The 15,356-nt window shown below is 34.8% G+C and overlaps 1 pseudogene; it reads right to left on the reverse strand.

Annotated features, from left to right (window-relative positions):
- Window positions 1-15,356, reverse strand: part of LOC113058934 (diacylglycerol kinase beta-like) — a 31,996-nt pseudogene extending 16,640 nt beyond the window's left edge.

A 15,356-nucleotide genomic window follows, 5' to 3' on the forward strand; every position in this document is an offset into this window, starting at 1 on the left:
ATTCATATTATGATTAAAAATGCCCTTAGAATATATATATATATATATATATATATATATATATATATATATATATATATATATATATATATATATATATATATATATATAATTTATTTATTTATTTATTTTTAACTTGCTTCTTTAATTATGATATATACAAATACACAAATATCCCCTGATGGTGTATTTAGGCCCTATAATCTTTAAGTTATCGTAAAGTAAATATATATTTGTATCTCTTAATTACATATACATTTTTCATTAATGCATTAATACCAAAAGGTTTTTCAGCTGCAGATCAAGTTTTAGGAATCCTTAACAATGCAATCCCACATCTTCATCTAATTTTAGAGAATAAAAGATTGACAGAAGCCTCAAAGACACACCTGAGGGCAAAGGAGAGTTATCAGCGCATTAACTCACGCTGGCGAGCTTACAGACTGAGATGACAGTAAAAACAGTGGGAGATAAGGTACAGTGTTGGTGAAGTGTTTGGTGTTAACACAGAGATAGAGAGCGAGCGTTACCTGCTGTTAAAGCTTTCTGGATGTTTCTCTCGCATAATGTGGAATCGATGAGCAATGGATTCATCCTGCAAAATCCTTTAATACACCATCATCGCTGTTTCATGAGCTTCTGACAATGGTTCGTTAGGAGCCTTTGACGTATTAAACTCGTGCATCAGATTCTCTCATCATCCTCTGTGCATCTGGGTCTCAAAATCTTGAATTTGTCAAAACAGCTGTGTGAAGATGAAAAGACGACAGATTGAGGATTGTATTGAATAGTTTCATGATGGTTTTATCATGGATCATTAGCTATAAACAAAAGCCCCGCGTCAGACACGTCGCAGACAGAGACGTGTTGATTTTAAAACCAGATGAATGTATTTTAAAACCAGACAAAACTCTGACGACAAAACCAAAATTCCTTCCCCCACACCAAGCACTAATTATGGGCCCGGTCGCCCTTCCACACGACTGGAAACATGTTTGAGCTCCATGTATATGTATGTGTGTTAACAGATAAGGTGTTTGTGATTCTTCACTGGGGTTCTAGCCAATGATGATGAGTATTGACAAGAGGACTGAACACGTGGCTCAGGCTAATTAATCACACACACACACACACACACACACACACACACACAGGTTAGAGGTTCAGATGCACTTGCGTGTGCTCTGCTTGCATGTACTTTGTGTACTGTAAATGTTTTGTTGCTATGGTGATGTATACAAATGGTGGTTGAAATGTATAAAGATTACATGTCCTGATTGAGAAATGTAAATTCTGAAGGCCTGATCATTTCTAAGGACGAAGAGGAGAAGCACAACAAACATGACACTTTTATCATTTGTTTCAAGCTATATTTTTTTGTTGACATATTATGGAGATGTTGCATATTCACAACACCTTTTTCTGATAATTAGACACAAACCATTAAAATAAAAACATCTACAAAACACAGGAAAATGGAATGAATATTAAAAAACATACTTAAGAATCCCACTTTGACAGTATTCTACCTACACAGATTTTATACTTTACATTTTTGATCAAAAGGCTTTAAAAAACTCTTACCATACGTTATCAATTATTATTATTAATAAAAAATAGTCTTCCTAACTACATTTTTGATAATACTTTTTCTACTAATGTAAAGTAAGAAGGTGTTTTACAGTCACTGTTCTTTTCTTTAGTAGATTTAGTTTAGTTTACATTTCTTTGATTTGTTAATATCAGTCAGGGCACAGGACTATAATTTTTAGATTGTTTGATTTAAAACATTATTCAAATGCCTTGTGACCTTCTGATGCAAATTCTGTTGAATCATCAAAGGAAATTCTATCAATGTTAATTTTTGGAGAATAGAGCCAGAGGTATTGTTGATAACTAAAACTATAATCATAAAATAAATGAATAAAAAGTCAAAACAAATAAATACATAAATAAAGTTTTCATTTCTCATTTTCATTTAGTTTAAGTTGAAGTAATACAACTAATAAAAATGATCAAATACAACAAAATTACAAAAAAAAAAAAGGAAAGGAAAGGGAAAATGTAAAAAATTAAATATTCAAAATATTAGAGACTATAATAGTACACTAAAATAAAAGTATGAAGAGAAATGTTTCTTCTTCCTCTAAGAGGGCCTCCCTCTCTTTCCCACGAGCCCCAAACACACTGTTAGGACCATTTGTGAATCCAGCCCCTCCGATCAAACCACCTCCACACAGAAGACCCCCTGCTAGCTCACTGCTGAAAAATTCCAGTGTAAGCCAAAAAAATCAATTCCTTTACTGTTGACATCTTTTAAACCCGCTGTTATTTGCAGAGCGTAGGGAGGCCCGGGGTCCCACCAGGCTCGGTTTTCTTCAACGCAGAACAAGAAGAAAGGTAAAATGACAGGGATATCTAAAAGATTGCATTGCTCTTTTCTTACAAACTGCACATTAAATCAAAACATGAGAGCAAAGGCACAGTCTCCCCTCGGGCTGGCTCAAGGAGCTTTCAGAGACGTCATCGTATCCGGCGTCCATGAGCGAGAGAGCAGATTTCCTTTCATTGACTCTAAAGTCAAAGTTGCAGCAGTCAGTCACTCGCTATCTTTCATCTGTCATTGTCCACCTGACCCCGATAATTACTACTTCAAAACTCCCGTGCCCAAATTAATAAAGGGACATGTGTAATGTTCTTTCATAGTTCACCATTTAGTCCAATTATGGCTTGTCCAGACAGATGATGTGCCTTCAGCGGGAGAGTAATGACTTTGACATGAGCGTAGGGTCATTAGGAAACAGACTACATTATCTTAGGCGATCCTGTGTGATTAGGGACTGTCTCAAGATTCTGGCTCTGACCGAAATGATAACACCTCCTGTCTAACTGAGAGGGATATTTCAACTTCGGTATTTAAATGGTACCTAATTACCCAAAATATCACTTGAAAAGGTGATCAGTCAGTGAGACAAGCGTTAATATGAAGAACAGCTTTGATTTGAGATTTTTTTGTTTATGCGTTTCATTTGTTTTAGAAGTCTTGTTGGTCTTTGGGTTTAAATTTGACAAATTTTTTGAAAAAGTAATACGCTCTATTCCTTCTAAGCTATTTATCAGCTCATGACTTTCAGCTCAAAAACTTTATTTTTTATTTTGTATTGCTAGTTTTCACTTTGACTGGGTTTCTTAGTTTTAAAAAGCCTTAAAAAGGTTTTAAACTGGAGCATAAAGTCATAAAATAGACATGTTTTTCCTTTAGAAAAGGTAATTTTTCAGACCCTACTGGCAGATGTGTATTCTTGCTTTAAACTCACTTCATTTTGATGAATGTCTCTGTGTTCCTTTCCATTTATTCCTTAAATTTTCTTAACTTGGTCTTAAAAAGTCTTAAATTTACCTTTACAAAAGCTGCAGAAACCCTATATTTTATATGAACTATCACTCTATCACTCACTCTGTCACTATCACTCATAAAACGGTGATATTTTCAGTTTATCCTTTTAGAAAGTGGGTAAGCCACATTCATAATTTTACAAATATGGGTAATAGTGCACATTCTGAGTTAATGTTAATTTAGACCTAAAAGTTAAAGTTTTTTAGAAGCCGTGACACTGATACTGATGTAAATGTCTTAAATTACCCTTTTCTGTTCAAATGTTCTTGCACCATCTTGTCTGGCGACAGCTGCATTTGTTGGCTGTTTAGCTCTTAGAGTTCATATACATAATTACGGAAGACATTGTTTTTCATTTGCATAATCTGCAAAGTAATTATGAGCACGACTTGCTCTGTAATCTCTATTGGTTTTCAGTTGTTTTCAAAAGGAATTTGTGTTTTCTTGTAAAATGTGATAGGAAAAATATCACTTGATCCCACTGAGATTTGCACTTCTCTTTAATCCAAGCAAACAACTGCATTTGTCAATAACACATTGAAAATGTTATTTCATGGAGCTGAATGATTAATAAGACAGAGATCTATCTAACAAGAAATTAATTTGTATGTAATATGTATATATATATATATATATATATATATATATATATATATATATATATATATATATATATATATATATATATATATATATTTGTGTGTTTATCACTCTGTCTGTCTACTATCTACCACAGACTTGTTTTATTGAACATGGTACTGAATGTTTCATGAATCAATACTTAAAGTCATCAATTCCCTTATTAACAAGATGACATTGACTAACATTTGTCCAAGCATGTCTCCCTCATTACAATTTCCTTTTTTTTTTTTTTTTTTAAGATGTGTACAAATCTAAAATAAAACAGAGCCGTCAAACCTGTAAATGTCAATTACCATATTTCCCCTGACATTTCTGGATAATGGCTGACATGCAGTCGCCTTAATAAGCATCATTAGATTTCAGTCGGCCCGAGATGCATCAACACACGACGTGTTTGATTACCGTTCGGTAAGACGAGAGCCGTGTAACGTCTACGGCATATTTCTTTGTCAACTGGCAAGCTTCGCTCCTCACCACAGTGATGAGGGACAGCTTTGTTAATGTAATAGATGCTCTTGGCATTTCAAAAAGCACTCAGCCCTCTTGATTAGCTCATTTAGTCTTATTACTTAGGAGTCTTATTCACTTCTTCATTCATAAACTCCACTCACAGTCATCACATACTGTATCACGGTTAATAGACCAGACTAGCACACCGGCCAGATGCATACTGTATATGCAAGTCTCATCTGTTCATTGGGAGGGAAAGAGTAGAAGTTTGTGGATTGTTAAGGAGTCTCAGGAGTCTCTACATCCTCACATACAGACTCACCACGCCAATAGAGAAGTAATTGTTCACAATGCAGTATGGGACGGGATCTCCTCTTTCATCTTTGTCTACAGGAGTGATGTCAATCTTCCACCTGTCCAACATCACTTCCGTGCAAGAACAGCACTTCAGAGAACAATAGGAAAAACCGTGGAAAAAACGTGATTCCGCTTTTGTAATGGCAGAGAGGAAAAAATATCTTGTTTTACCTTTGCTCCCAACAAGAAATCAATAATAAATAAAAAGGACTATTTATGGAAATTCAATGGTGTTATACACACAGTATACAATATATAAAGTCAAAATCTGCTAATGGTGGAACACAGTTTTAAAAAGTATTTTTTAACTATTATGTACAAAAGAAGCAGCATTTTTATTGATTAAAAAAAAAGCTTTATAAAGAGACAATGAAAACTACTTCATGCATCAAAAACCATAAAAAAAATGTCTTAATGTAAAAAAGTCAAACATTCCCTGAGCATCTTGTAATATATTTAAGCCATGAAATAAACTTCCGTAAAAAAATAAAGAAACTACACAAAAAGCATTTTGAACATCTCCAGAAGATTCTCTAATACCCCGCCAAAATTATTTTCTATTGGATTACCTTACGGACCATCTGAATATCACAACATCAATGTCTGTCAAAAAATAACATGCACAATATAATGTAGTATTCAGAAGAAGCAGAGATTCAGTGAGTACACACACTTCCTGGAAAGCCCACAATTCCAGATGTTTTGACAGAAGGAGAACATTGCTGCTTAAAGGGTTATTTCACCCAATAATCAAAATTATGTCATTAATAACTCACCCTCATGTTGTTCGGAACACAGTTTAAGATATTTTAGATTTAGTCCGAGAGCTCTCAGTCCCTCCATTGAAACTGTGTGTATGGCATACTGTCCATGTCCAGAAAGGTAAGAAAAACATCATCAAAGTAGTCCATGTGACATCAGAGGGTCAGTTAGAATTTTTTGAAGCATCGAAAATATATTTTGGTCCTAAAATAGCAATAACTACGACTTTATTCATCATTGTCTTCTCTTCCGTGTCTGTTGTGAGAGAGTTCAAAACACAACAGTTTAGTGATATCCGGTTCACGAACGAATCATTCGATGTAACCAGATCTTTTTGAACCATTTCACCAAATCGAACTGAATCGGAAACGGTTTGCATCTCCAATAAGCATTAATCCACAAATGACTTAAGCTGTTAACTTTTTTAATGTGGCTGACACTCCCTCTGAGTTTAAACAATCTAATATCCCGGAGTAATGCATGCACTCAAACAGTACACTGACTGAACTGCTGTGAAGAGAGAACTGAAGATGAACACCGAGCCAGATAACGAACAAAACATTGATTCGTTCACGAGTCAAGAACCGTTTCTGTCAGACGTGTCCGATTCGAGAACCGAGGAGCTGATGATACTGCGCATGTGTGATTCAACGTGAAACAGACCGTCACACAGGGCGTCTGAACTGAACTGATTCTTTTGGTGATTTATTCTTAACTGATTCTGTGCTAATGTTATGAGCGCGGGTAAACCGAAGGCTTGAATCAAGGGCAATCATCGCAATGACGCCATTACATCGATCACAAAAGAACCGGTGAACCGTTTTCTTCAGCCGGTTTATTAAACTGTCTGAAATAACTACTAGTGATCCGAAAACCGATGAAACCGGTTCTTGACTCGTGAATGAGTCATTATCTGGCTCGGCTTGGTGTTCATCTTCAGTTCTCTCTTCACATCAGTTCAGTCAGTGTACTGTTTGAGTAAATTAATTACTCCGGGATATTGTTTTGTTTGAACTCAGAGGGAGTGTCAGCCACATGAAAAAGGTTAATTGAGACGCAAACCATTTAAAACAATTCAGTTTGATTTGGTGAACTGGTTCAAGAAGATCGGGTTACATCGAATGATTCGTTCGCGAACCGGATATCACAAACTGCTTTGTTTTGAACTCTCTCTCACAACAGACACGGAAGAGAAGACAATGCTGAATAAAGTCGTAGTTTTTGCTATTTTTGGACCAAAATGTATTTTTGATGTTTCAAAAAATTCTAAATGACCCTCTGATGTCACATGGACTAGTTTGATGATGTTTTTCTTACCTTTCTGGACATGGACAGTATACCGTTCACACAGTTTCAATGGAGGGGCTGAGAGGTCTCGGACTAAATCTAAAATATCTTAAACTGTGTTCTAAAGATAAACGTCTCATGGGTTTGGAACGACATGAGGGTGAGTTATTAATTACATCATTTTGATTATTGGGTGAACTAATCCTTTAAGCATGCTGTCTGTCAGAGACAGTAATGTACGTAACAAATAACACACAAAAAAGTTTAAAAAGTTATTTTAAAATTAAGGCAATTATCAAAGTTCGCTAAAGTGCTGTTTAATTTTGCAACAACAACAGAAAAAGATATTTCAAAGATAAAGAAAGTAATATTTACATGCTTTGAGCCATATACATACACACTATACAGACTACAGTATGCAGTGGTAGGCAATGTCAAAACTATAGTGGTTCTTTTCTAATACACTCCTCTGAAAGCATCCAATCTATTACTCCGCCTTTGTTTAGATTGATTACAAAAATAGAGGCAATTTTTGACACAAATAAAGAACTAAATGAGGATGTAGTCATCTAAAAAAAAATTATATAATATATATATATTCACATGCAGAGACTATTCTTCAGATATAAGTAATATGCCATTTCTTGAAGAAAGATAATCATCCTATTTGCCCTGAAAATACAGGCACGAATGTAATAGCTTTTGTTCTGTGAAAGATAAGCATTCGGCTATTTCAACAAATATAACAAAATCACTTCTGTACAAAAGAAAATCTGAAAAAAGAAGAAAAAAAAGAAAAGTCTTTTTGCAGTATTTCCTCAAGATGTCTTTACGTTATGACATTTACTTTAGCTTGCTGTTTTCCTTAAATCTAACATAAAAACTTCCTGGCTTTAATTTACAACATGGCAACATTATGGAAGCCCTGATCCACATGACTCAAACTATTAACTGCTCAAAGAAATGACTCGGTCAAAAAGAGGCCAAAGTATACAAACAAGTACTAAATGAACATCTTACTATCTATCTATTTCACTGTACAACATCTTTATGAACAAATCGTTTGTTTAAATCACAAATGCAAATCCATCTTCTGGAAAGCCAAGCCTGTTCAGAAGCTAATCAGATCTACCAAGACAATGCTCATTGGAGCCCCTTCCGTTCCTTCACTATAATAAAGCTCTAACTGCGTGACCTTACATGGTAGAATGTTGCACAAAATAAAACTCTCAATTACTTTACTTATTAGGACATGCAGGCTTGGCAAATCATATTAGACAGCAAAAACAGATGACCAATCACATGAAAAAAGTAACTTTGAGGATGTCTGAGTATGAAGAAACAAACACTCAATTTGCTCTAATTGTGTTAGCCTGGACTGTAATTGACAGACAGCCCAGAGCTACGGCTGACAGTCACCTTGACAAAGCAATGTCACATTATCATCACATGACTACACCAAGCTCATGTGATGTGACTGTGAACACCAACAGAGAAATGTCAATACTTAGGCTACACCTGACTTCAAAGCCTATAATCAAGTTTCAAAAACAAACTGGCCGACAAGGTCACTAAATGGTGTCTGGAGAGCATCGCTCAGTGGGGTGCATTTATAAAATCATAATTAAAAAAAAAATTTATCAGAGGCCAAGATGAAACAGAAATCATCCATTCAAAACATTTCTATACTGATAAATATTCAGTGGAGTAAAAACTGTGCCAATTCATCAATATTCAAATTTGATTTTTGAATCGTGAATCATTTGATTTGAACCACTGAATCCACTGAATAAACTGAGATTTTATAAAAAAAAAATATACACTACAGCCAAAAAAGTTTTGGGTTTGTAAGATTTACATTTTTTTTTTTCAATAAATATTTCTTCTTATTATTATCAATGTTGCAAAGAGTTTATTTCCTTTAACTGCACCTAAGTAGTTTATGTTTCTTCTTTTTTTCCCAAAACCCATACATGCATTTATAAAAATGCATATAGAATCATATCACTTACTGAATAAAATCAATTAATAAATCAAACCGAATCATACTGAATTTTCCAAAGTTGAATTAAAACCCTACAGTAAGAACCGAGAATGGAATCGATTTACTGTCTACCCAAATATTCACAACCTTAGTTAATTTCCATGGCAACATCCCACAATAAACATTCTGCTTTCTTCATTGCTCTTTAAAATTCCATTTTCAAAATATAGTCTCATTGAATATTGTCACAACCCTCATGGCATGCACACTTAACTCAAAAGTGACCACACAGCTGGCATACTAATAGAAAATTCAGTCAGTGATCACAGAGCCTCATGGTTGCGTGCATTTGATTGACACCAGCCATGCTATGTGTGATCACACAAGGCCCCGAGAGCGGCAACACTAACATGAATCTATTATTACCAGCTGACTGTCAGTCCTACAGACTTCCACAACCTAGCTTTGTTCTCGGCAGTGTTTGTGATAGCAGATCTAACCCTTTAATAATGCCTACATTTACAGCTAACATACAGAGCGAGATTGTCATGCATGAATTAGTGCACATTATTATCAAGCAGTGTCTGCATACACAATATACTGTTAACATCGGGTTGTCATAACTCTCGTGATCATAAAACGGGAATGTGGCACAACAATACTAGAATGCTAGACAGCAGGGAACTAAATGCTTCTGTTAAATTGATAAGAGAAACGCCTCTCTGGAGTGAGTCACTCACCCAGGCATGGGGCCGTTCTTGGTTGTAGACTTGACAAGGGTTCAGGAGGTACTGGAACTTTCGGAAGATCCTAGATAGGGCAGAAGTTGTAAACAAATCAGTGACTAGGAAAAATGAGATTAAATGTCCCTTGCTGTAAAAAAATGTTTGTAATTTGTAAAGAAAAAGTCTAAAAACACTAAAAATGCTTATATTACATAATGCTCTGTGCAATTTTACTGTAAAATACTGTCAAATGTATGGCTATGGAATGAAAAACTATGAATTACCATTTAATTAATCATGAAAAAGGACAGTAAGTTCCTGTGTGACACATTACCACCAACTAAGGAGTATGACATTATTACTGTAGCTATTACAAGAAGTTTGCTATACAAGAGATACTGGTCATCATGGCCATCTCATCCAACACTGTCCATTAAGAGGAACTAAAATCTGATACGGATCTTTAGAATGCCAAAAATAGATTTCAAATTGCAACTGATTTGATTAGACCTCATTTAAGTTACCAGAAATGGAACTGAAACTGGAATTGTAACTCAAAGAAGTTTAATCAACAACCTCAAACACATTCAGAGCTTTGCTAATTTGACTAAGGGTGCAACTGGTATGTACTGGTGTCAAACAAAATGTACTGATGGATAAATTATGCAAAAATTGATACAGACTGTTGAAATGCTGTATGAAAATACTAAAGTGTAACTTTCTTATAAAAATCTAACACCATCTTTTACAGTTCTCGGCTTTCACCTTGTTTGCCTCCACAGGTGAGTTCCTTCTGATGGTGTAATATACAGATTAAAATGATTTAAAAACAACAACAACAACAACACAAAACATTACATGTCCTAATTGTGAAACATTTTGAGTGAATTTAACTTTTAAATTGGCTGTTGTTCTTCATGATTAAAATTTTACTGACCAGCTGAGAGAGTAACCCTAACCCTAACTCTAACCCTAACCCTAACCCTAGAGCACAAAAGGTCCTTAAATTCATACATTTAAATTTATTACGGATACATGTCAAAAAAATTCACAAATTATTCATTCTTCTACAAAGCTTTTGCTTAATTCTGTAGCTTAACATATCTCTCTTTCACCACCTGAACCTTTATTTTCATGTCAGCAGTGTGAAAATTCTCTCTCCATTCACACAGAATTATAAACAGAGCTTAACATCACACTGATGTTATTAGTATCTGATCATCTCAAACAGATTTCAGAATAACTCTTCAGTACAAAAAGTATATTATGCACTACCCATGGAAACCCACGTCATGTGACTGGCAGACCTCAGTTATCAGCTCCATATTAAGCCCTTAATAATAATTAATAATTCCTTACATTTATATAGCGCTTTTGTAGGCACTCAAAGTGATTCACATAGTCAGGGGGTATCTCCTCATCCACCACCAGTGTGTAGCATCCACCTGGATGATGCGACGGCAGCCATAGTGTGCCCACCACACACCAGCTTACTGGTGGAGAGGAGATGAAGCCAATCAGCAGATATGGGGACTGTTAGGAGGCCTTAATGGTCAGAGGCCAATGGGCGAATTTAGCCAGGATGCCGATGGGATTTTTACTGAGAGTCAGGACCTCGTTTTAACGTCTCATCGAAAGGATGGATGATAGTCTTTGACCATGAGTCACTTTTCTGCATGGATGCATGATGATTGTGGGGTTTTGGAGCGGACTATGCACGTACAAACTAATCCAGAGAGTGTGAGTCGTCTTCCGGTGGACAGTGACACAGATGAAGCATTTAAAACAGGACCCTTCGAAACAATCCCAGCAGGCCCAGGTGAATTAATGAGCCGCCCATCCGGTGACGAGTGATCCATTACTTCCTCTAATTATAAATAATAATCCTGATTATTACACTGGTTAGCCACCGCCAGCCAAGATGGATGACCTAGGACATGATTTATCTTTTTTTGTTCTGTCATTATTATGCGCAGACAACACTCAATCACAGCGGGTCACTGCAGCCTAACTGTTGCCTAGAAGTGTGATTCTGAGATAGTGTTGTATTGGGCAAACTTAGCTGAGGAATAATAACTAGGAAGTTCATCATTAACATTATGTTAGTGGACTTTGTTATTTATATAATTATATTGTAGTTTAATTAGTAATGAACAATGCAGATTATATCAAATCTGTGGCAAATCAGTTATTGGATGATTATTTTTAAATTATACATTAGTTGATATGGAAACTGTTCAATGTAATCTTTAGCAAAAGAAAAAAAAAAAGACGAAGAAGATTATTTATTTTTGAAAACCACATGCAAAAATTCACCTGTAGCATTAAAATAACTGCTTTTAGTTGTGTTTTCTTTTTAATTATTATATTTATTTAGACAAAACAGTTCGGAATTTGAATAATGAATATTATTTATACTGTAGGTTATCAGCCATATTAAATAAATGCAAATAAATAATAATACATAAAAATAGAATATTTAATATCAGTACATCCCTACATAAAATGTCCTTTTAATCACTTTTTTGTCTACATTAGTTCATTTAAATGGTATGTAAACAAAAAACATAACACAAATATATATATATATATATATATAAATTCAATATTTTAGATGCAGTATGAGACACCACAGAACATGTCTACTTCCCAGATGTACAGTATTTCACATCATCAACCTAAAAAAAAAAAATCTGGTATTTCGTCTGATAGAATTACAACTATTAGATTCACTAAAGCACTGTGTTATTTCATTTGATTCTGTCTGCAGGAAATTGATTTCCTGTTTTCTTTAATATCCAACAATAAGTGTGTGTCGGTCACCTGTAGCCCCTGTCCATCCACTGATCCTGAATTGGTCCTTTGTATTTTCCCCCGGCCTCCTGATTGGCTGGAGTCTTTTCTCAGAATAACAGGTCACATGTACAGGGTCTAAAAGAGCTAAGCTTTACATAACAACTGAGTTCCAAAATAACATAAAAAAAGAGAGATATTACCAGTACAACACGGCATATTATGTTTGGAGGAATTACGTGATCTCTCAGTGATCCGCAGACACATTCAGGTTTGACATGTGAAGCACACTTGTTGTGTAACTGCAAGACAGAGCAGAACCTAACTTAAAACAAGTCGGATGATTCATCAATATTATTTATACAGACTGATGTTACCTGTATATAAGTTTATTACAAATGTAAATAAATGCCAAAAATTTAATTTTCCCTAAACCCAGAAATGATGCATAATCTATTTTATAAAGGCTTTTGTTAATATATAAAAAATGCAAATAAATTCATAGAGGGAGAGAGAAAGAAAGAAATAAAGAACAGATATATAACAAATGCGCATAAGCTTTGATTAGGACTCATTATTTGGTGTATAATAGGTTAATCATGTAATTAGCAATGCTTAGAGAAATAATTTCTTATTAATTTGATTAGCTGAAAAGAAAGCGTTGGTGTAAGCCCCGTAAAGTATTGGTGATCCAATTGTGCTGGTTTTTAAACACTACAATTCGACACACCTCTGTGTTTTTCTTAGAATTGACGTATGTTTTGATGCAGGACAGTGGGGCTCGAGCCACACATCTCTCATGAACGGTGTACTTACAGACTATAAAACAGACATACAGTAAATTAATTCACCGTGCAAAGAAATTTGATTGCTGATTTATTCATATATTATTATTTTTTTATCTTAAAAACACATTTTGCTTCACCAAATTACAAAAACAAACAAAAAAAATGGTCCCACTTTATATTAGGTGGCCTTTACTACTATGTACTTACATAAAAACATAAGTACAATGTACTTATTGTGTTCATATTGTTTTGTAAAACACTTTTGCTGCTATTGAGGTGGGATAGGGGTAAGGTTAGTGTGAGGGTTGGAGGTATGGGTAAGTTTAAGAGTGGGTAAAGGTGTAAAGTATGGGTCAACAGTGTAATTATAAATTGAATTACCGAAATTAAATACAGATGTAATTACATGTAGTTTTTTTAAATATAAGTACTATGTAAAAACATGTATGTACACAATAAGTACATTGTACTAAATAATTAATTAAAATGTAAGTACATAGTAGTTAAGGCCACTTAACATAAAGTGGGTCCAAAAAAATTAAATACAAACATTTGAAATTCAGGTGTCTTATTATGACCTTGAAACCAACTTCAGTTCTTTGAATGTCAATGTTTAAAGATTAGATATTTAATACACTACCTTAATTATATTCCAAATGAATATATTATTAATTGGATGGTCTTGGTTTGCATTTTTCCATATTCACATATAGCATAAAGCAAAAATGATAAGTGAACAGAAGTGACTGTTGGTTAATATAATAAATGTTGTGAGGTCTGGTGCTGGACATACAGGAGCAGCAGAGACCTTGCTTTCCCAATCCAGTCAACATTTTTAGACAGGTTACAGTATGCATGTTTACTGAAGTGTTTCGGTCTCCACACATGCTGCCATTCATCCTTTACTTTCTGCAATACAGAAAGAGTGAGGAAAAACAAAGATAATAGCAAGAGAATAAGAGGAAGTCAGCTATGAGCACGTCAATGATAAAACAACTATTATAACTGTGATGACAGGAAATTACATAAACTGTATTCTGGAATCCTGCTGGGAGAATGCAAAAGTTGAAAAGAAAGGAATATGTTTTGAAAAGTGTCAAATCTGCATCAGACACCAGACCGCTAATGCAGCTGTCAAAGCATTTAAAATGAGTCGAGGACGCCATCTAGTGGGCAAACAGAGTATAACATCACAATTTATCACTAATGATAGATAGATAGATAGATAGATAGATAGATAGATAGATAGATAGATAGATAGATATTTTTTACACATTTTTTCATGTCTTTTCTTGAATCTGTCCTTTTTATGTCTTGAAAAGCATCAATAAAATTACAAATTGCAGGCAAGTCTAGAAACAAACTCAACAGTAAGATAGCCAAAGAGACAGACAAAGTCTTGCCTTACTGTCTAAACCCCCATTTCCATCTGCGTCATAAAAACGAAACATGACTGGGACAGAAACAGAGAGAGAGAGAGAGAGAGAGAGAGAGAGAGAGAGGATGAAAAAGAGAAAGATTTAATACAAGGATAATTTATGCATGTTAAAATCATCTGATAACTGAATTGCTCTGTATTCTTCAAAAATAAAAAGAATATCTATGGAAAGAATATCTCAGTTCAGCGCAATCTCAGCTTTATGTGAGTCATTATAAAGTGGGTGTCGCCATGGAAACCAGCAGATTAGCCAATGGCAGCATCTCTCAAGAAGACAATTCAATCAAGCTCAGCACGATTTAACCAAAACTAGCCCATCTCTAATGTGCTGCATTCAAACAGTTTATTCTTTCTTGCATAATAGCATTTCAGAGGCAGTATTAGACCTCAGTGAGAGGTTATCAGCATCTGAGCAGCCCACAGTAACAGGTTTCTAAACTAGCAGCCTGGAATTACAATCAGAAAACTATTAGAGATGTGACAAAAAAATGCCAGTAGATGGAAGCACAGCCTCGTGTTTCTCTATTATGGAAACCAATTATGGAACCAAAAGGGAACCCTGAACCAATAAAGAGCTTCTTCCACATTATAAAGGACTCGTAAGTGTACTGTAAGTTACTTTGAATAAAACTAGTCAATTAGAAGGAATGGTACCATATAGTACACTCTCAGAGGAAAAAGGTACAAAAGCTGTCACTGGTACCTTTTCAAAAGGCACACCTAAAGACTCCAT

This window comes from Carassius auratus, chromosome 40, assembly GCF_003368295.1.
Source record: "Carassius auratus strain Wakin chromosome 40, ASM336829v1, whole genome shotgun sequence".
Lineage (NCBI taxonomy): Eukaryota > Metazoa > Chordata > Actinopteri > Cypriniformes > Cyprinidae > Carassius > Carassius auratus.